Source organism: Pan troglodytes, chromosome X (genome assembly GCF_028858775.2).
Source record: "Pan troglodytes isolate AG18354 chromosome X, NHGRI_mPanTro3-v2.0_pri, whole genome shotgun sequence".
Taxonomy (NCBI): Eukaryota; Metazoa; Chordata; class Mammalia; order Primates; family Hominidae; genus Pan; species Pan troglodytes.
This window is the reverse complement of record NC_072421.2, coordinates 107,830,733-107,854,088: the sequence shown is the minus strand read 5'-3', so window position 1 is coordinate 107,854,088 and position 23,356 is coordinate 107,830,733. Positions and strand designations below refer to the sequence as shown.

At 36.7% G+C, this 23,356-nt stretch overlaps 1 pseudogene; it reads left to right on the top strand.

Moving 5' to 3' along the window:
* On the top strand, positions 11,786-12,299 carry LOC740817 (G protein subunit gamma 5 pseudogene; annotated as a pseudogene).

Genomic DNA, 23,356 nt, shown 5'->3' with positions numbered 1-23,356 from the left:
ATGTTTCCCAGCCTACAAAGTTTCGTTTCAATTCTTTAGCCTTTTTCAAAACCCAATAGAGTTCCTTGTGAGAACAGATAGGAGTGAATTCCATAAGCTCCCAGAAGCAAATACAGACAGTATAATCTAATCTTTTAGAGCAATGGCTTTGTAATCAAGCAAAAGAGAGTTTGAATCAGGGCTCTGTAAATGACCAACTGAGTGACCTTGGACAAATCCAAGGTCTGAGCCTCAGCTTGCTTGTCTTTAAAATGAGGCCTCACAGGTGGTTGTCAGGATCAAATGAGAAAATGGACATGATGCATTCAGTATAGGGCCTGGCATGTGGTAAGCACTCAGAAAGTGTTAGCTCTTATCATTAATAATTCCTAGGATTATGGGTCTCGATTTTCCCAACTCTAGAATGTAATTTAATAGCACTATAGCTCTTATCCACTATTTCTCTGTCATCTCAATTTGACCCTTCCAAACTAAAAAGGTGCAAAAAAATATTCTTGGTGTGATAAGTTGACAACACTCTGCATTTTACACTCCCTTTGAGGTTTATGCCCAGTTTAAAAGAATTACAGAGAAAGAACCCGCAACTCTATGTATGCTTCAGATTTCCATATGTCTGTAAATGCCTCAAAGACAGCAGTGGTCCTCTTAGCCTAGGGTGAACATCAAAATCACCTATTTTTATTTTTAATTTCATTAAATATAATTCTTCTGATAAAATGGCAAAGAATTTTTTTTTCAAAATCCTTGCTTTTACCCTAGAAATGATACTCCTCATGAAACAAATGTCCAATGGGGAGACAGAGGGCCAGGCAAGTATATTTTGCAAAAGTTATCCAAGTCAGTCTCGTAAACACCCCTGATGTGAGAGAGGGACTGGAACATGCATTTGGAGGATGAGGCCAGGGTCTTGCCTTGAGAAAAAATCCAAGAAGGGCAAGTATAACCACTCTGCTTCCCACACAATGTGGGTATGTAGAAACATGCCCTGCACCCACAGGGAAGAGCATAGTATTTTCTCCTGCATGCATTAATCACAGAGGATTTCCCTCCTATAGTTATACAAGCATCATCCTTGACACATCAGTTGGAGAACTGTACTCAATGAGAATACAAGATTCATCCAGCTTTGAAAATGTAACTATATCTAACAACTGGATTAAATATATTTCATGCCCAAAGATCTAATACTATTTAAAGCCTACAGCAAGGAAGAATGATTACCAAATAATTTAATTATTTTTGGTTTACACATCTGTCATCAAAGTTAATCGTTTGCTGGCAGAAACTGGCCATTTGGTCTTGACCATGAGCACTAATGAGTGTGCTTGCATTTCATATCAAGGAAACAGTCTCTCAAATGGTTCTAATCAAATAAATTAAAAGCTGAAATACTTTTAAAAAAGTAAAAAGTGTAAAAAGGCACAATTTATAAGATTTATGAAGTGGTTACTTTTTCTTTTCTGATTTTATGTATATCTATCACTCAACACTTGCTGTGAAACATATTAGATACACCTACGTTACTTTGGAGGACCACCAAATATTTGATTTTCCCATGTATTTATCTAAAAATGTTATTAAATTTTCATTTAAATCTTTCAAAAATAGAGTGTTAAATTTCATGTATATGTGTGATCTATACTAATAGATCTAAGCTAATGTATACATACTCAGTTCTCATTTTTCTATTTGCAAAATTCAAACTAATGAATTAGTTTGAAGAAAGAAGAAAGAAATGAAGAATTTTGAAAAGTAATTCTCAAAATGCTTAAAAATAGATGCTAAATTCATTGAGCTACTCATTTCAATATTTTAATATAAGAATGCAAAATTTGTAATGTAGTAGTTAGGTACACAGACTTGAAAATCAGGGAGAAGTGATTCCATTTTCCTTCTGCTCTCTTGCTAACTATGCAACCTCAGGCAAGTAACTGCACTTCTCTGAGCTTTAGTTATCTCATCTGTAAAATGAGGATAATAATATTATATGTCATAAGGGATGTGGACATTAAATATGATAATACTTACAAAATATTATTATTTTTTCCTTTCAAAATTATTTTTAATTGACAAATGATAAGGTGTGTATATATATATATGGTACAATGTGATGTTTTGATCTATGTGTATATTATAGAAAGATTCAATCAAGCTAATGAACATATCTATCACCTCGCTAATTTATCATTATTTTGTGGTAAGAACATTAAAAAGCTATTCTTTTACCAATTTTGAAATATACAATATATTATTATTAACTGTGGTTACCATGTAGTGCAATACATCACTAAAAGTTATTCCTCTAGTTGGCCGGTGTGGTGGCTCACACTTGTAATCCCAGCACTTTGGGAGGCCGAGGCAGGTGGATCACCTAAGGTCAGGAGTTTGAGACCAGCCTGGCCAACATGGTGAAACCCCGTCTCCACTAAAAAAATACAAAAATCAGCTGGGTGTGGTGGTACATGCCTGTAATCCCATCTACTCTGGAGGCTGTGGCAGAAGACTCACTTGAACCCAGGAGGTGAAGGTTGCAGTGAGCCGAGATGCTGCCACTGCACTCCAGCCTGGGCAACAGAGTAGGACTCTGTCTCAAAAAAAAAAAAAAAGGTTATGCCTCCAGTCTCACTGAAATTTTATACAATTTGATCAACATATTCCCTTTCCCCAACCCTCCTCCTCCCCACTAACCTCTGGTAACCACCTTTCTGTTCTTTGTTTCTATGATATCCACTTTTTAAGATTTCATGTAGGAGATCACACAATATTTATCTTTCTGTGCTTGCCTTATTTCACATAGCATAGTATCTTCCAGTTCCATCCATGTTGTTTTGAATGATAGAATTTTCTTATTTTTTAAGGCTATATAGTATTCCATCGTGTATAGGTATTACATTTTCTTTATCCATTCATCTGTTGATGGACATTTGAGTCGCTTCCACATCTTGACTATTGTGAATAATACTAAAATGAACATGGGCGTGCAGATATCTCTTTGACATACTGATCTCAATTCCTTTGGATTTATACCCAGAAGTGACATTGCTGTATCATACGGTAATTCTATTTTTAGTTTTTTGAGGAACCTTTATACTGTTTTCCAAATGGTTATATGAATTCACCTTCCAATCAACAGTGTGCAAGGATTCTCTTTTCACCATATTCTCACCAGCACTTATCACTCATCTTTTTGATAATGGCCATTTTAACAGATGATACCTCATTGTGGTTTTACTTTGCATTTCCCTGATGAGTATAGATGTTGAGCATTTTTTTTCACATATCTGTTGGCAATTCACAACTCTTAAGAAATGTCTATCCAAATCCTTTGCCCATGTTTTTAAATTTTTAAAAACTTTAGAGACAGGGTTTTGCTCTGTTGCCCAGGCTGAAGTGTGGTGGCACAATTACAGCTCACTGCAACCTCCAGCCTCTGGGCTCAGGTGATCCTCCCACCTCACCAACCTGAGTAGCTAGGACTATAGGTGTGCACCACCACATCCTGCTAATTAAAAAATAATTGTGTAGAGACAGGGGTCTTGCTTCATTGCCCAAGCTGGTCTTGAACTCCTGCCTTGCCCATTTTTTAATCAGGTTGTTTTCTTGTGATTGAATTATCTGATTTCCTTATGTATTTTGGATATTAGCCCCTTGTCAGATACATGTTTCCCGGTATTTTCTACCAATCTGTGAGCTGTCCCTTCACTCTATTAATTGTTTCATTTGCTGTGCAAAAGCTTTTTAGTTTGATGCAATCTCATTTGTCTAATGTTGCTTTTGTCGCCTATGTCTGTGCTTTTGTTGCCTCTGCTTTTTCTTGTTGCCAAGAAATCATTGTCCAGACCAATGCTGTGGATCTTTTTCCCTATTTTCTTCTAGTAGTTTTACAGTTTCAGGTCGTATGTTCAAGTTTATTTATTTCGAATTGGTGAGAGATAGGGGTCTAGTTTCATTCTTCTGCATGTGGATATCCAGTTTTCCCAACACCATTTATTGAAAAGACTGTCCTTTCCCTATTGTATAGTCTTGGCACCTTTGTTGAAAGTCAATTTATCATAAATACTTGGGTTTGCTTCTAGGCTTTCTGTCATGTTCCATTGGTCAATATGTCTGTCTTTATGCAAGTATCATGCTGTTTTGATTATAATAGCTTTATTTAATATACAGTTATCTCTTGGTATCCATAAGTGATTGGTTCCAAGACGTCCCACAGATAATAAAATCCACAAATGCTCAAGTTCCTGATATAAAGTGGAATAGTATTTGTATATAACCTATGCACATCCTCGTGCCTACTTTAAATCATCTCTAGAATATTTATAATACCTAATACAATGTAAATGCTATGTAAAGAGTTCTTATACTATATTGTTTAAAGGGAATAATAACAAGAAAAAAGTATGTACATGTAAAGTACAGACACTTTTTTGGGAATATTTTTGATCCACAGTTGGTCAAATCCACAGGTGCAAAACCCATGGATACAGAGGGCTCGCTGTATGTTGAAATCAGGGAGTGTGATGCCTCCACCCTTGTTCTTCTTACTCAAAGTTGCTTCGGCCATTAAGAGTTTTTTCTGGTTCCATATGAATTTTAGGTTGTTATTTCTGTGAAAAATGACACTGGAATTTTGACAGGAATTTCATTGAATCTGTAGATCACTTTGGGTGGTATGGAAATTTTAATGGTACTAATTATTCCAATCCATGAGCATGGGATATCTTTCCATATATTTGTGTTTTCTTCAATTTATTTCATCAATATTTTATAGTTTTTACTATACAGATCTTTCACCTACTTGGTTAAAGTTACTTCTAAACATTTTATTTTTTGATGCAATTATAAATAGGATTTTCTTAATTTCTTTTTTAGATAGTTCATTGTTAGTATATAGAAACACTGCTGATTTTTGCATATTTTGTAACCTGAAACTTTACTGAATTTGTTCATCAGTTCTAACAGATTTTGGTAGAGTCTTTAAGGTTTTCTATCATTCTCAAGTACACATGGAACACTCTCCATGATAGATCATGTTAGGCCACAAAACATGCCTTTACAAATTTAAGATTGAAATTATATTATTTTTTCTGACCACATTGGCATGGAAGTAGAAATCAACAACAGGAGGAACCTTGAAAAACTCATAAATATGTGGAAATTAAACAAAACAATATGTTCCTGTACAATCAATGAGTCAAAGAAGGAAATTTCAAAAGGAAATTTTGAAATATCTTGAGATAAACAAGAATGGAAACATAACACTCCAAAACTTATGGGATGCAGCAAAAGTAGTCGTAGGAAGGAAGTTTATAGCAATAAATGCCTGCATCATAATAGAAGAAAGCTCTTAAATAAACAAACATTACACCTCAAGGAACTAGAAAAAGAAGATCAAAGTAAGCCCAAACTTAGCAGAAGGAAAGAAATAACAAAGATTAAAGCAGAAATAAACAAAATAGAGACTAAAAAAATTTAGAAAACATTGACAAAACTGAAAGTTGGTTTTTTAAAAAGATAAAATTGACAAACTGTTAGCCAGACTAACAAAGAAAAACAGAGAGAAGACTCAAATAAACAAGATCAGAAATGAAAGAGAAGACATTACAACTAATACCACAGAAATACAAAATATCATAAGATACTACTATGAACAACCATACACAAACAAATTGGATAACCTAGAACGAGTGGATAAATTCCTAGAAAAATGCAACCTACCAAGACTAAATCAGAAGACATATAAACGTTTCACAACAATGTCTGGCATTGTGCTAAGTGAATAATGAATGCTATAAGTTTTTGTTATTATTTCTACCAGAATGTAAGCTTCATGGTGGCAGTTTTTTTCCACCTTCTCTGTTTGGTCCAGTGGCTAACATAGTGCATGTTCAATAAATATTTGTTGGGTGAATTAATTTATGTGGCAGTTATCTGTCTGAAAGACTTAGGGGAACTGCTTATTAATTATTCCACTGCTTCTAATCACACTTGGCAGCTGCATGAGTAATTCAAGGTGAAATTTTTAAAGAGGCTTTATTGAGAAATAATTCACATACCATATACTCTCTCCATTCCAAGTGTTCAATTAAATGGTTTTTAGTATATTCAAAGAGTTGTGCAAACATCACCATAATTAATTTTAGAACATTATCAGCACCCCACAAAGAAACTCCATGCCCATCAGTAGTCACTCCCATTACCTGGCAAACCCTCTCTCCACCCCACCCCTAGGGCACCACCAAATGACTTCCTGCCAATATAGATATGCTTATTCTAAACATTTCTTATGCGTAGACTCACACAATAGATGGGTTTTGTGACTAGTTTCTTTCATTTAGAATAGTATTTTCAAGGTTCATTACATGTTGTAGAATGTATCAGTATTCCATTCATTTCCATTGTATGGGTATACCACCATTTGTTTATCCATTCATGGGTTGATGGATATTGGAGTTGTTTCCACATTTTGGCTATAATGCAGCCATGAACATTCATATCCAAGTTTTTGTGTGAACATGTATTTTCATTTCTCTTGGGTATATGCCTAGGAATAGAATTTATGGGTCATATAATAACTCTATGTTTAACTTTTTGAGAAAATGCCAGACAATCTTCCACAGATGCTGCACCATTTAATATTCCCTTTAGGTTCCATTTTCTCCTCATCTTTGCCAATATTTGTTATTATCTCTTTTTAAAAAAAATTATAGCCACCCTAGAGGGTATGAAGGGGTATCTCATGGTGGTTTGGGTTTGCATTTCTCTAACAATTATGCTGAACATCTTTTTCTTGTGCTAATTGGCCATTTGTATATCTTCTTTGTAGAAACATACATTCAGATCTTTTGCCTTGCCTGTTTTTAAATTGGGTTGTCTTTTTTTATTGAGTTGTGTAAGAATTATATATTCTGGATACAAGTACTTATCAAACATGGTTTGCAAACACTTTCACATCTTATTCTCTGGGTTGTCTTTTCATTTCCTTTGATTCATTAAAGTTTTTAATTATGATTTAGTCAGTTTATCATTTTTTTCTCTTATTGCTTGTGTTTTTTGGTGTCCTATTTAAGAAAATATGGCCTAATTCAAAGCTATCAAGATTTACATCTATGTTTCCTTTTAATAGTGCTATAATTTTAGCCCTTACATTTGGATCTTTGCTCCATTTTGAGTTAATTTTTGTATATAGTGTGAGGAAGGGGTACAACCTCATTCTTTTGCATGTGAAGATGCAGTTGTCTCAGCACTATTTGTTAAAAATACTCTGTTTTCCTCGTGGAAATGTCTGGGTGCCCTTGATGAAAATCTATCAAACATAAATGTAAGAGTTTATCTCTGGACGCTTCATTCTATTCCACTGATCTGTATGTCTATCCTTATGTCAGTACCATACTGATTGTTGTAGCTTTGTAGTAAGTTTTGAAATTGGGAAGTGTGCATCCTCCAACTAATGTCTTTTTTAAGATTGTTTTGGCTATTCTGGAGCCCTTGCATTTCCAGATGAATTTTAAGATCATCATGTCATTTTTTGCAAAGAAGCCACTGAGATTTTGATAGGGATTGTGTTGAATCTATAGATCAGTTAGAGTAGTATTGCTGTCTTAACAATATTGTCTCCTGCACACCACGAACATGGAATTTCTTTCCATTTACTTATGTTTTCTTCCACTTCTTTCAAAAACGTTTCATAGTTTTCAGTGTACATTCTTACAGTTTCTTGGATACATTTATTCCTATTTTATTCTTTTGATGCAATGAAATCCTTTCTTTTCTTTTCTTTTCTTTTTTGAGACAGGGTCTCACTCTGTTGCCCAGGCTGGAATGTAGTGGTGCAATCATGACTCACTGCAGTCTCAACTGGCCAGGCTCAAGTGAACCTCCTGCCTCAACCTCCTGAGTAGCTGGGATCATAGGGTGCATGCCACCATGCCCAGCTAATTTTTTTTTATTATTATTTGTAGAGACGGGGGTCTCACTATGCTGCTCAGGCTGTTCTGAAACTCCTGGGCTCAAGCAACCCTCCCACCTCACCTTCCCAAAGTGCTGAGATTACAGGCATGAGCCCCCATGCCCAGCCTGGAATCGTTTTCTTAATTTCATTTTCAGATTGTTCATTGCTAGTGTGTAGAAGCACAGCTGATTTTTGTATATTTCTCCTGCAAATTGCTGAATGCTTTTATTTACTTTAATAGTTATTTTGTGGGTTCTTTAGGGTTTTCTATGTATAAGATCAAGCTATCTTCAAATAGAGATCATTTGAATTCTTCCTTTCCAAACTGGAGGCCTATTATTTCTTTTTCTTCCCTAATTGCCCTGTTGAGAACTTCCAGTACAGTGTTAGGTAGAAGTGGGGTGAGTGAACATCCTCCTCTTGTTTCTGATCTTAGCAGAAGAGTTTTAGTCTTTCACCATTAAGTATGATGTTATCTGTTGGGTCTCTATAGGTGCTTTTTATCAGGTTGAAGAGTAAGGTGAACTTTATTTGAAACTAGAAGCCCCTCACCAAAGATGGAAACCTCAGGCCCACTTTTATTTTCTCTCTTCTGGTATGGCACAATTCTTCTGTTTCATATTCTCAAAACAGGGCGAGAATGCCTTAAGGGACAGACCTATACCTTATTCTGGATTTCAAACTGGGAACATTTCACTTCAGATGGAAGTGTTTTTGAAAGATAGCCTACTGAGAATTGTATAGATACTTAAGAATTCTTTTGTAAAACATAAGATGGCAGGCTTTCTTTGAGCCATGACTTTATTTAGCTTGATTAAGTCTGTGTTCTACCAGTATACGTCATCTTTTCCTTAATCTCCTTGATGGGAGAATGGGAAATGGGAGACACATACAGGACTTTCTTATACATGATCCCTAGAGATGCAGTGGCATGTATGATAAGACTGCCTAGGTTCATTCAAATCCTTGCTCTGCCTCTTACACATTTGACAAGTAATGTGTATGTATCTCAGTTTCCTCATTTTGAAAAATTAAGATGATAAAACTATAATGATAATAATACCTAACTCAGAATTGTTGTGAGGAATAAATGAATTATTATATACAAAAAGTACTTAGAACAGTATAAAAATACTAAAAACAGTCCCTGACACCATCGTAAACTCCATTTATGTACTTCCAATTAGGCTATGTTGTTCAGTAATAACAACACAGGTTTAAGAGCCAGATAAATCCAGGTTGAAATTCCTGCCCAACTGCTTTTACCGGCTGAATTTGGTATAAAAACACAAATGAACTGAACTTTGTTCGCCTCAAAATTCATACGTTGAGGCCCTAATCTCCAATGTGGTAGTATTTGGAGGTCAGACCTTTGAGAGGGCAACTGGGGTTAGGAGGTAATGGGGTTTGCCATGTGAGGAAACCAGGAAGAAGGCCTGCACCACACTGAGCACATTGGCACCCTAATCTCAATCTTGGACTTCTCAGTCTCCAAAACTGTGAGAAATAAATGTTTGTTGTTTAAGCCACTCAATCTGGGGTATTCTTGATATAGCAGCCTCAACAGGCTAAGAGACCAGCTATGTGGCCTCTGACGAATTAATCTCTCTGAGATTTAGTTTTTTCATACCTAATCGGGTACGGAACCTACTTTTCAAGGTTATTATAAGGCATGCATTAGATAATTCCTGTGAAATATCTAACTCAAGATAATTGTTGGACAAATGGCAACTATTATTGTTGTTACTTTATTTTTATTTTCTTCTTTTAAGGCCAATGAGATCTTATCACTGAATTTCTTTTGCTCATTTAACAGTTCAGGCCTGGGGATGATAACAGCAAATGGCATAAGGGGCTTTTAGTTTTTTAAAAGTAATATATACTTGTGAAAAATTCAAATTTTACAGAAAGTGAAAAGTAAAAACCTGTTTTCATATGCATTTCCCTGCCCATTTTACTTCCCCTTTCTTAGGGTTAGCAACAAGGAAAAGAATTTGACTTATATCCATCCAGACCTTTTTCTATGCATATACATAAATGTGAATTATACATAAGAACACATACACATACATATATATTTCTACATAAATTATACCATATTATATATTGTTTTGTGATTTTCTAATTTTACTCGACAGTATATTTTTGATATCTTTCCATTTGAATAAAAATCTACCTCATTCTTCTTAATAGCAATACAATAACCCAAGAGATGGAAGTATCACTGGTTTACTTTTTAAAAATCTTTAATAATTGCTCTCAAGATAATATCATAAGTCTCTAGTTGCAGTGTGCTTTTTCTCTCAAAACCTGTGTTTAACAATGTAGTATGTAAATGTGTAGTTTAAAGCAAATTCATAGTTTGCATGGATCGTGAGTGTTTTGTTGAATTCTAGGTTATAGGGACAGAATGGAAAGCTAAGTACTTAGTCAAAAAGAGACTTCTTTAGATAGGTCAGAAGGAAAAACAAGTCATCTAAATTATTACCAGCTTTTAAATAATTTTTCCTGGTGGGTTCTAGTGTTGAAAGAATAAATGAAAAAGAAGACTGAAGTCGAAATCAGTAAGTTCAACAAAAGCCTTGAAAAGCTTATTAAATACAAAGTAACTGTTGATCTGGTGGAAAAAGAGCACTGAAGTTACTACAATAATTAATCTTTTGTACTGAGAAGTTGCTATAATAATAATTCTTTTGGATGAGAAATGGGCCAAAATAATTGAGAAATGCCAAAAAAAAAAAGGTAACCATGTAGTCAGATGATTACATTTACATACATAAATTCACAAAAGATAAATTAAAATTAATGCTTCCAGAATAAGCAAAATACATTGTGTCAGTTTCCAACAGGTCCAAACTGTCTGTGTGCTACTAATGGAAGTGTCAGAATTCTGGGCAAGTATTCACAAATATCAGAAGTGTCATAACACTGAAGCCATGTGATTATAAGAGAAGAAAATCTGTATAGATGGAATCATGTGTATAGATGGAAATGTCACTCACTGTAATATCTGAGCAGGAGGTTGTAATCAAAGCAGTTAGCAATTAGAAAGTACAGGGCCCTAACTCCCACAGAATTTTTGTTACAAGCAGCTCTGACAGCACACAGAACTGTTGTAAGATACTTTGTGAGAAAGCTTTGTCAGTGGTAATGCCTGCTTTAATAACATCTGGAAACAGCTGTTTTTCTCCAAAAGACAGCAATATATCTAAGCCTGCCAAATACAGATAATAAGGTGCTTACCTATCATTAACAAAATTATGCTTTCCTTATTGACAGAAAAGATCTGTTCACATTGTGAGAAGAATACATTACAGAATTAGCGAAGAACTAACAATTGAAAAGCATCACACAGATGGCTGCCAAGCAGTGCTTCCCAGCCCAAAATCTGCAACCCTCTAAGGTGGCTACAATTATCCTGAGGTTCACCATGAGTTTTTTGAAAATATCTCAAAACAAAATTATACATGAGGCACTTTAATTAAAAATATATATGCCATACAGCATTTCGAAGAAAGGGGAAAGATGGCATGAAAGCAAGCTAACAATAGCAGGGCATTATAAACTTCCACAAGGTTGGGAGCCAACAATAGTAAGATTCAGTGGCAGTTTTTATGAATTCAGAGCATTGTGCCAAGGCACACTGTCAAAATGTCTGAAAATTTATTTTAATGTCAGCAACAAAATTATTCATTCATTGAAGAAATATTTACTGAGGGAATACTATATGTCAGGTACCAATACACACATTGCCTGCTATAAAGTTTGTATCATCACTGTATAGGAATGCTGGTTTTCCTGAGCCCTTCTAATAGCATCTTAAAAATGATATTTAGCGGCCCCGCCGACCCACGGCCCACGACCCACCGACCCACGAATCGGCCCGGCCCCCGCGTTCACCATGTCTGGCTTCTCCAGCGTCGCCGCTACGAAGAAAGTGGTTCAACAGCTCCAGCTGGAGGCCGGGCTCAATAGCGTAAAAGTTTCCCAGGCAGCTGCAGACTTGAAACAATTCTGTCTGCAGAATGCTCAACATGACCCTCTGCTGACTGGAGTATCTTCAAGTACAAATCCCTTCAGACCCCAGAAAGTCTGTTCCTTTTTGTAGTAAAATGAATCTTTCAAAGGTTTCCCAAACCACTTCTTATGATCCAGTGAATATTCAAGAGAGATACATTTGAAGCCTGTACAAAAGCTTATCCCTGTAACACATGTGCTGTAATATACAAAATTCTACTTTTGTCTGTCCTTAACATCTACCTCTGAATTTTTATGAATTTCTATTTCACAAGGGTAATTGTTTTATATACATTGGCAGCAGCATACAATAAAACTTAGTGTGCAAGTTTTAAAAAATGATATTTAGCAATATCATATTAGTGAAAAATAGTAACTTATTGTGGTTTATTATTTCTTTGAATACTAGTGATATTTGACACTTTTTCATATGTTTATTGATTATATGACCATTTGTAGTTCCTTTTTGAATAATCTACTCATAGCCTATGTCCACTTTTTTTTGACTCATCCATGTTTCTGTTTATATACAGGATAACAAATTCAGGAACAATGGGAAAGTAACATATAAAAATTTAATAGGAAATACAATAGAGATTATAAAACACTACCATTTGATTTTTTATGCAAATACTTCAATATTCCAATTTTTTCTCACTTGCTAAATAAAGCACACAACTTGAAATGCTAAATAATTGTGTTACTGTAAATCTTTTAAAGAATAAAATGTTGGTGAAAAACCAAAATTGCTTAGTAAGGTATGTATGACCTTGTTTATTATCTATCATAGACATCAAGATGATCATAGTTAATACCAACTTAAGCTTTACAGAATACTGTTTTAGGCCCAATATTGATATAATAAATGAAGGTATCAGAGAACCTTGTATTTATGGCATCAGGTTATAAAGATCTATTCAAAACCATTTTTGTCAAAATTTAAACTCTGGAACAAAAGTCAAATTGTTTCTAAATGAGACACAAAATAATTATTGCTAATAGTACAAATTTTGTCCTATGGGTAATACTATTGTGTTTTTCTTTTTAAAAAAATTATTTCAATTTTTATTTTTGATTCAGGGAACACATGGGCAGGCTTGTTAGCTGGGTATACTGTGTGATACTGAGGTTTGGGGTATGGATGATCCCGTCACCCAGGTAGTGAGCAGAGTACCCAGTAGGTAGTTTTACAGCTCTTGGTCCACACCCTCCCTCTCCAGTGTCTGTTGTTCCCATGTGTCCTCAGGTATTACTATTTTCAAGTTTTTTTCTTTATATATATATATATATATTTTTTATTATACTTTAAGTTCTAGGGTACATGTGCACAATGTGCAGGTTTGTTACATATGTATACATGTGCCATGTTGGTGTGCTGCACCCATTAACTCATCATTTACATTAGGTATATCTCCTAATGCTATCCCTCTCCCCTCCCCCCACCCCACAACAGGCCCCGGTGTGTGATGTTCCCCTTCCTGTGTCCAAGTGTTCTCATTGTTCAATTCCCACCTATGAGTGAGAACATGCGGTGTTTGGTTTTTTGTCCTTGTGATAGTTTGCTGAGAATGATGGTTTCCAGCTTCATCCATGTGCCTACAAAGGACATAAACTCATCATTTTTTATGGCTGCATAGTATTCCATGGTGTATATGTGCCACATTTTCTTAATCCAGTCTATCATTGTTGGACATTTGGGTTGGTTCCAAGTCTTTGCTATTGTGAATAGTGCCACAATAAACATACATGTGCATGTGTCTTTATAGCAGCATGATTTATAATCCTTTGGATATATACCCAGTAATGGGATGGCTGGGTCAAATGGTATTTCTAGTTCTAGATCCCTGAGGAATTGCCACAGTGTCTTCCACAATGGCTGAACTAGTTTACAGTCCCACCAACAGTGTAAAAGCGTTCCTATTTCTCCACATCCTCTCCAGAACCTGTTGTTTCCTGACTTTTTAATGATCGCCATTCTAACTGGTGTGAGATGGTATCTCATTGTGGTTTTGATTTGCATTTCTCTGATGGCCAGTGATGATGAGCATTTTTTCATGTGTCTGTTGGCTGCATAAATGTCTTCTTTTGAGAAGTGTCTGTTCATGTCCTTCGCCCACTTTTTGATGGGGTTGTTTGTTTTTTTCTTGTGAATTTGTTTGAGTTCATTGTAGATTCTGGATATTAGCCCTTTGTCAGATGAGTAGATTGCAAAAATTTTCTCCCATTCCATAGGTTGCCTGTTCACTCTGATGGTAGTTTCTTTTGCTGTGCAGAAGCTCTTTAGTTTAATTAGATCCCATTTGTCAATTTTGGCTTTTGTTGCCATTGCTTTTGGTGTTTTAGTCATGAAGTCCTTGCCCATGCCTATGTCCTGAATGGTATTGCCTAGGTTTTCTTCTAGGGTTTTTATGGTTTTAGGTCTAACATTTAAGTCTTTAATCCGTCTTGAATTTTTGTATAAGGTGTAAGGAAGGGATCCAGTTTCAGCTTTGTACATATGGCTAGCCAGTTTTCCCAGCACCATTTGTTAAATAGGGAATCCTTTCCCCATTTCTTGTTTTTCTCAGGTTTGTCAAAAATCAGATAGTGGTAGATATGTGGCATTATTTCTGAGGGCTCTGTTCTGTTCCATTGATCTATATCTCTGTTTTGGTACCAGTACCATGCTGTTTTGGTTACTGTAGCCTTGTAGTATAGTTTGAAGTCAGGTAGCGTGATGCCTCCAGCTTTGTTCTTTTGGCTTAGGATTGATTTGGCAATGCGGGCTCTTTTTTGGTTCCATATGAACTTTAAAGTAGTTTTTTCCAATCCTGTGAAGAAAGTCATTGGTAGCTTGATGGGGATGGCATCGAATCTATAGATTACCTTGGGCAGTATGGCCATTTTCATGATATTGATTCTTCCTACCCATGAGCATGGAATGTTCTTCCATTTGTTTGTGTCCTCTTTTATTTCATTAAGCAGTGGTTTGTAGTTCTCCTTGAAGAGGTCCTTTGCATCCCTTGTAAGTTGGATTCCTAGGTATTGTATTCTCTTTGAAGCAATTGTGAATGGGAGTTCACTCATGATTTGGCTTTCTGCTTGTCTGTTATTGGTGCGTAAGAATGCTTGTGATCTTTGCACATTGATTTTGTATCCTGAGACTTTCCTGAATTTGCTTATCAGCTTAAGGAGATTTGGGGCTGAGACGATGGGGTTTTCTAGATATACAATCATGTCATCTGCAAACAGGGACAATTTGACTTCCTCTTTTCCTAATTGAATACCCTTTATTTCTTTCTCCTGCCTGATTGCCCTGGCCAGAACTTCCAACACTGTGTTGAGTAGGAGTGGTGAGAGAGGGCATCCCTGTCTTGTGCCAGTTTTCAAAGGGAATGCTTCCAGTTTTTGCCCATTCAGTATGATATTGGCTGTGGGTTTGTCATAAATAGCTCTTACTATTTTGAGATATGTCCCATCAATACCTAATTTATTGAGAGTTTTTAGCATGACGGGCTGTTGAATTTTGTCGAAGGCCTTTTCTGCATCTATTGAGATAATCATGTGGTTTTTGTCTTTGGTTCTGTTTATATGCTGGATTACATTTATTGATTTGCGTATGTTGAACCATCCTTGCATCCCAGGGATGAAGCCCACTTGATCATGGTGGATAAGCTTTTTGATGTGGTGCTGGATTCAGTTTGCCAGTGTTTTATTGAGGATTTTTGCATCAGTGTTCATCAGGGATATTGGTCTAAAATTCTCTTTTTTTGTTGTGTCTCTGCCAGGCTTTGGTATCAGGATGATTCTGGCCTCATAAGACGAGTTAGGGAGGATTCCCTCATTTTCTATTGATTGGAATAGTTTCAGAAGGAATGGTACCAGCTCCTCCTTGTACCCCTGGTAGAATTCAGCTGTGAATCCTTCTGGTCCTGGACTTTTTTTGGTTGGTTCAAGTTTTTCTCTTTACATGAAACTACTGAAAGCAAAAGTATGTCATGCTTACAGGTTACTCTATGCATTTATCATTCTATTAATAAATGTCTTAAGTAATTAAGTAGTATATTAAGGCCATAAACCAAGTCATTATCTCATAGCAAAGGACTATTGTTATTCAATCATCTAGAAAATGCATTTTAGGCCAAGTGCAGTGGCTCATGCCTGTAATCCCAGCACTTTGGGAGGCCAAGGCAAGCAGATCATGAAGTCAGGAGTTTGAGACCATCCTGACCAACATGGTGAAACCCCGTCTCTACTAAAAATACAAAAATTAGCCAGGCGTGGTGGCGTGTGCCTGTAATCCCAGCTACTCAGGAGGCTGAGGCAGGAGAATCACTTGAACCCAGGAGGCGGAGGGTGCAGTGAGCTGAGATTGCGGCCACTGCACTCCAGCCTGGGTGACAGAGTGAGACTCTGTCTCAAAAAAAAAAGAATATTCATTTTAATGTATGCCCACTTTTTAAATGGTCTTTTAGTTATTGATTCTAAAAGGCTCTTTATACATTAGTTTGTCATCTGTCTGACATTATTACCCCCAGTGGATGCCTGAAATGGCAAATAGTACTGTACCTTGTATACACTATGTTTTTTTCCCATACATACATATCTATGATAAAGTTTAATTTATAAATTAGGCAATATAGAGATTAATAACAATAGAACAATTATAGCAATATACTTTAATAAAAGTTATTTTTTTATTTACTAAATTGAGAATATTTAGCTTTTATTTTTTTTTCTGTTTTTTAAAAATGAGACAGGGTCTCAGTCTGTCACCCAGGCTGGAACGCAGTGGCACGATCTCAGCTCACTGCAGCCTCGACCTCCCAGGCTCAAGCAATCCTCCCACCTCAGCCCCCCAAGCCTCTTGGACTACAGGCCTGTGCCACTATGCCTAATTTTTGTATTTTTTGTAGAGACAAGGTTTCACCATGTGGCCTAGGCTGGTCTCAAACTCATGAACTCAAGCTATCCACCTGCCTCGTCCTCCCAGTGTTGGGATTACAGGCGTGAGCCACCGAGCCTGGCCTACGTTTTCATTGAAAGGAAGCACTTTACAGCTTTTCTTTGGCATATCCGAATTTCCAGCCTCACTACTCTTGCAGTCTGGGGCACTTATAAAGTAAAATAAGAGTTACTTGAACACAAGCACTGTGATACCACAACAGTCGATCTGATAACTGAGATGGCTACTAAGTGACTAATGGGTGAGTAGTTTAGACTGCGTGGTTACCCTGACAAAGGGAAGATTCATGTCTCAGGGGACAGAGCAGGATGGTGCAAGATTTCATCACCCTACTTAAAATCGTCCATAATTTAAAACTTATGAATTGTTTATTTCTGAAATTTTCCATTTAATATTTTTGGACCACAGTTGGCTGTGGGTAATTGAAACCACTGAAAGTGAAACCATGTATAAAGGGGGATTACTATATATTTGAGTAAGAGCTTCTAGAGACTGCTAAATTTGCTCCGTAACTATCAGAGTGGAAGTCAGCTAATGCTGTCAAATATTTTTATAAGGCCTATGAGTATTCTGGAATTATTTTGATGCTGTTCACTTCTCCTATTTCTGTATTAAATCTAATTTTATGTACACAAAACCAGATTATGTTACAGTCAAACAGATTCCAGGAATGTTCCACAAACAATATTGTTCAGTAGTCAATAGAGGACAAATTGGACTATAATCTTGCCAGTGACTTAAAACAAAGTGAAACAAAACATAAAAAACTAAAACATGTTACTATAGTTGCTGCCATCAACTTCCTCATCATTTTTGAAGTTGGTATTAATAGTAGCATCTTTGGAATATTTCAGCACTTTTTCAGTACTACATTTATGTAGAAAGGTCTGTGCTGGCATTTAAGCCAAACTCTATCACCCTGTTTTAAAAAGTCTTAGCAGGCATACACAATTACATCTTGGAGCCTTATGGATATGACAGCAATATTGACCTTTTCACAAGAAATGGCAGAAGCTAATTTGAGGCAAAATCAGTGCTGCTCAGAAACTTGTGCCATCATCCTTGATGACAGATAAGTATTAAAATCTCCATTGAATTATTTTCTTTCTGTGATTCAGAGTCAATAAACAATTGCTGAATGCCTAATATGTGCCAGATGCTTTTCCATACAACCTTTTCCAGTCCTCACCACCCATCTATAACATAGGTATCTTCATTTCCATATGAGGAAATTGTAACTCAGAGAGGTTATATGATTTGTTCATGGTCACACTAGTAACTATTAAGTGGCAGAGATGGGACCTGAAGCCAGATTTTCCAGTTCTAAAAATCTAGCATTCTTTTGATTGTACCACAGTTGCCCTCCTCAGCAAGACTGGATGAGACAATGTGGATGCCCCAGGCAGGCTTATGTTCTGGTGCCTCTTCACCTGAATATATTTAAAATATTTGGTCAACATTTACTTAATGAGAGTAGGGAGAGACTGAGTTTCTATTTTAAATAGTGTATGTCTTTTTTCCTTATGTTTGAAATAAAAAATTCACTACCTACACTTATAACAATAATAGCTATCATTTATTGAGTGTTTACCGTATGTCAGGAACTATGCTAACCACTTTACATGCGTTATCTCATTTAATCCTAGGAGGTGAGCACTGTTATCGTCATCATCGTCATCATCACCACCACCATCATCATCCCCATTTAATAGATGAGGCCCAAAGTTTAAGTCACTTAGCCAAGATCACACAGCTAGTAAGTAGTGGAGCCAGGATTTAATCTCTGGTAGGCTCACATCTGAGCCTATGAGCTTAACCAATATGTTGTGTGTGTGTGTGTGTGTGTGTGTGTGTGTGTGTGTGTGTGTGTTTTGCCTTCAACTACAGCAAAAAATCCTAAATTGGCATTTTAAATTACTGATTTATTACTTTCATTTCTTTTGTTTGTTTTGTCACTCAAAACTAAATATAATGGCAGTAACTTACAGGGATATAATTATAAAATCAGATAACTTACAGGTATATAGTTATAAAATCACGTTCAGGCCAGGCGTGGTGGCTCATGCCTATAATCCCAGCACTTTGGGAAGCTGAGGTGTGCAGATCACCTGAGGTGGGGAGTTCGAGACCAGCCTGACCAATATGGAGAAACCCCGTCTCTATTAAAAATACAAAATTAGCCGGGCGTGGTGGCGCATGCCTGCAATCCCAGCTGCTCAGGAGGCTGAGGCAGGAGAATCGCTTGAACCCAGGAGGCGGAGGTTGTAGTGAGCCAAGATCGTGCTGTTGCACTCCAGCCTAGGCAACAAGAGCAAAACTCCTTCTCCAAAAAAAATAATAATAATAAAAATAAAAATAAAAATAAATAAGTTAAATAAATAAAATCACATTCAAAAGACCTTAGAATTTCTCCTTTTGTTTTTTTTTGTTTGTTTGTTTGTTTTTACAACAAACCATTTTCCACTTTTCTGTAGTTTTTATTTTGTCCTCAGTGTCCTTTTGCAATTCTCCAAACCAGGTAACTTTGGGGAAGGTATAGTAGAGGATTTAAAATTTAGATAAGGAAATGAACCCTTCATTCTTGATAAAGAGCATTGCAACATGCAGTATTTTGTTTCTCAATATCAGGTGATTGTGGAGAGTTGCCTACTTTCAGCAACTCCCAGCTTGCTAATCTCACCATTGGTGGCACACCCTTTAACTTGCACGCGCTTGTCACGAAAATAGAGTGGTTGGCCCCAGTGAGGACTGGCTTGCTTTTGCTTTTAATTTTTTACTCAAAGGTCCCAGCCTCCTTAGGTGAAAGAAGTGGCCAATTTTCATTTCACCAATTACTTTAGGAAGTACTGGCAGAAACCCAAGGTATGCAGCACCATATTTATGTTTTATTCCAGGGATTTTTAAACATCCCTTTTAAATTGGCACCCCAGGCAGTTCCCTGGCTGACCCATTGCTTAATTCTCCTCTCTCTCAGGAAGGCTATGGAGGAATTGATGAATCTAATTAGGTATCCAGAACTAGAGAGTTAATGAAGAAGAAGGATATGGTTTGGATACATGTATATTGATTCAAATATTAAAGGACAATTTTCTATGAGTTTCAGCTGACCCTGGAGGGCATACAGATTCCAGAACAAAATCCATTGAGTGGATTTACCTCCCCTGCCATTTGTAAACAGGCGAAACCTGATTATAATGAATATCAGAGGGCAGCTGGAGCCTGCAGGTTGAATACTGATGTTACGGGCTGTGTAATTACTATGCAATTTTATTACCAGGCATTTCATATGTATAATTATAATGAGGTTTAGATAATTTAGAAAAACGGCTGATCATAAGCAATGTCAGGCCATCTACAATCTGAGCTTCACCTTTGTGTTAATTAAAGCAAAATCTTCAAGTAGAACTGGAAATGAAGGGTCACACCCAATGAAAGGTCTCTCCCACCCTGGCTTCTTGTCTGTCCACTCATTGTTTGTACTTCTGAGGAAAACTCAAAATTTCACTGCCTGGTACTTCTGTGTTTAAAGATCACTCTTCTTCCCTTCTCCATTCTTTGTGGGTACAAGTCTGTTTTAGGTCTTCTTTTTTCTCAAATTTCTTATTGTGTTAGAACACATGAAACATAAAATGTACCATCTTAACTTTTTAAATGTATAGTTCAGTGGTATTAAACACATCATCATGTTGAACAACCATCACCACCATCCATCTCCATAACCCTTTTCATCTTGTACAACTGAAACTCTGTAGCCATTAAACAATGACTCCCCATTCTTGCCTTCCCTCAGTCCCTGGCAATCACTGTTCTGTTTTCTGTCTCTATGATTTTGACTATTCTAAGTACCTCATATAGGTAGAATCATACAGTATTTGTCTTTTTGTGACTGGCTTATTTCACTTAGCATAATGTCCTCAAGGTTCATCCATGCTGTAGCATATTGCAGAGTTTCCTTCTTTGTTAAGGCTGAATAATGTTTCATTGTATGTATATACCACATTTTGCTTATCCATTCATCTGTTGATGGACACTTGAGTTGCTTCCTGTTTTAGCTATTATGAATAATGCTGCTATGAAAATAAGTGTACAAATATCTCTTCAAGACACTGTTTTCAAGTCATTTGGGTATATACCCATGAGCAAAATTGAAGGATCATATAATTCTATTTTTTATTTTTTTGGGAACTGCCATACTGTTTCCCACAGTGGTTGAACCGTTTTACATTCCCACCAACTGTATACAAGAGTTCAATTTTCTCTACATCCTCACCAATACTCTTTATTTTCTGTTTATTTATAGTAGCCATCCTATGCTTTGGGTCTTAATAAGATGTCTCTGACTAGGAGTGAGATTTTCAAATCAAGTGTAGAAAGTGGAGGCAGTTTTGTGTCTTTATACCTGAAAAAACAAACCCTCCTTCAAATGCTGAAGAAAAATACAGTGATGACATTTTAGAATTTCAAATGAGAACAAATAGTCTAAAAACACAACAGAATATTTGAAATGGAAACTGCCCCAGAAAACTTGAATAATTACAGCTATAACGTATTTTGAGCACCTACTATGTGACAGACACTAGGAAAAGTACTTCCCACATATATTATCTCATTTAATCCTTTCAATAACTCTTTTAAGAAATGGGTCCTAGAGTACCCATCTCTGCAGATGAGGAAACTAAGGTGTAGACAGGTTTAAACTACTTGCCCAAGGTCACATAGCAATTAAATGGCAGAGCTGGAATTCAAATCCAGGAATGACTAATCTAGAGGCTTTTCACTTAACCACCAAGAGGACCTGCCATTTCCTTAGATGTTTACAGGCTCTAAAATAATTTCTTTGTGGAAGGAATTCAAAGGCAAGAGAGTCAAATCAATATTTCCATCTGTGTATAACCTACATGATTTTTGACATATCCAAGAATAACATAAATTACAGGAAGGGCATTTGGGCATTCTATCTCTCATTCCTGGGGGTGGCAGCCTTCCCTACCTCAGGTTCATCCCATAAGCCTATCCAGAGTCCATTCTTGGCCAACCAAATTGATCTCTGGAAAGTGACTTGGCATGGCTCTTCCTACATTAATTTCATCAAAGCAATAATAATCATGAAATCATGGGCTGCATATTAGATTTTTTTTTTGAGACGGAGTCTTGCTCTGTTGCCCAGGTGATCTGAGTTCACTGCAACCTCTGCCTCCTGGGATCAAGCAATTCTCCTGCCTCAGCCTCCTGAGTAGCTGGGACTACAGAAACATGCGACCACACCTGGCTAATTTTTTTTGTTTTTTTGTTTTGTTTTTTGTTGTTTTGTTTTTTTAGTAGAGACAGGGTTTCACCATGTTGGCGAGGCTGGCCTTGAACTCCTGATCTCAGATGATCCACTCACCTCGGCCTCCCAAACTGCTGGGATTACAGGCGTGAGCCACCACGCCCAGTCTAGATGTTTTTTAAAAAAAATACACATCAAAATAAATAATGTTCATCTACGAGTACCTAAAATCATCTCATGTACCACCAGGGGTATATATACAGCATACGGAATAGCACGGATCTGGATGATCTCTAAGTGACTTTCTAACCTTGACATGCAATGAAACACCTAACCTCTAAAAATAGCTCAAAAAGGTTGAGACTGGTTTAGGCAGGATGGTAATTTGTCAATCCTTGCTCACTTTCTCCTCCTGCAGTCTCCAGTCTTTGCTTAACTGTCCTCCATTTTTGAGAGATTTTTCACAGCTTTTCAGAAGAAACTGGGCACTTCCAAGAGAGCAACCTCCTTTTATTTCTGCAGCTACTGATCTTCATCATCCAACTTAGGTGTTACATCCTTAGAAATGAGGCTCTCTCTGACCTTTTTCTGACCACCTACTCTAAGGTAATCCCCCATAAAGTTACCCTGTTTTACTTTTCTTATAGCACTCAGTTATCACTATTTGAAATCATCTTATCTGTTCGTTGACTTGCATGCTGCTAGTCTCCCCACTAAACAAGCTCCAGGAGGTTCATGGCATCTAGCATAATGCCTGGAATGTACTAAGCACGCAAAGAGTATTTGCCAAATGAATGTACATGATAAATTAGGGATTCTAAAATTGGGATAGGGCTTTGGAGCTGATGAAATAGAGGCAACACAAGGAAAGCTGAACTTGGGTGATGTAATTTATCCAACTAAGGTAAAGTGGAAACTGATATGGTAAAGTACAACACTGTCTGAGGTTCTTACATCACTCATTCTTTCTTGAGCACATACTGTATTCAGGGCATTGTGCTAAGCTGTCCGTGGTGGGCTGCTATAGAGCTCTGGGACCTATGCCATCGGCAACCCCTAGTTTGATTCATTTATCCCATGTTTATTGAGTGACTACTACGTGTGAAGCACCATTCTATGCTGGATATCACAGTAATCAGGACAAAGTTCCTGCCCTGTAGTGAGGAATGTATGTGTC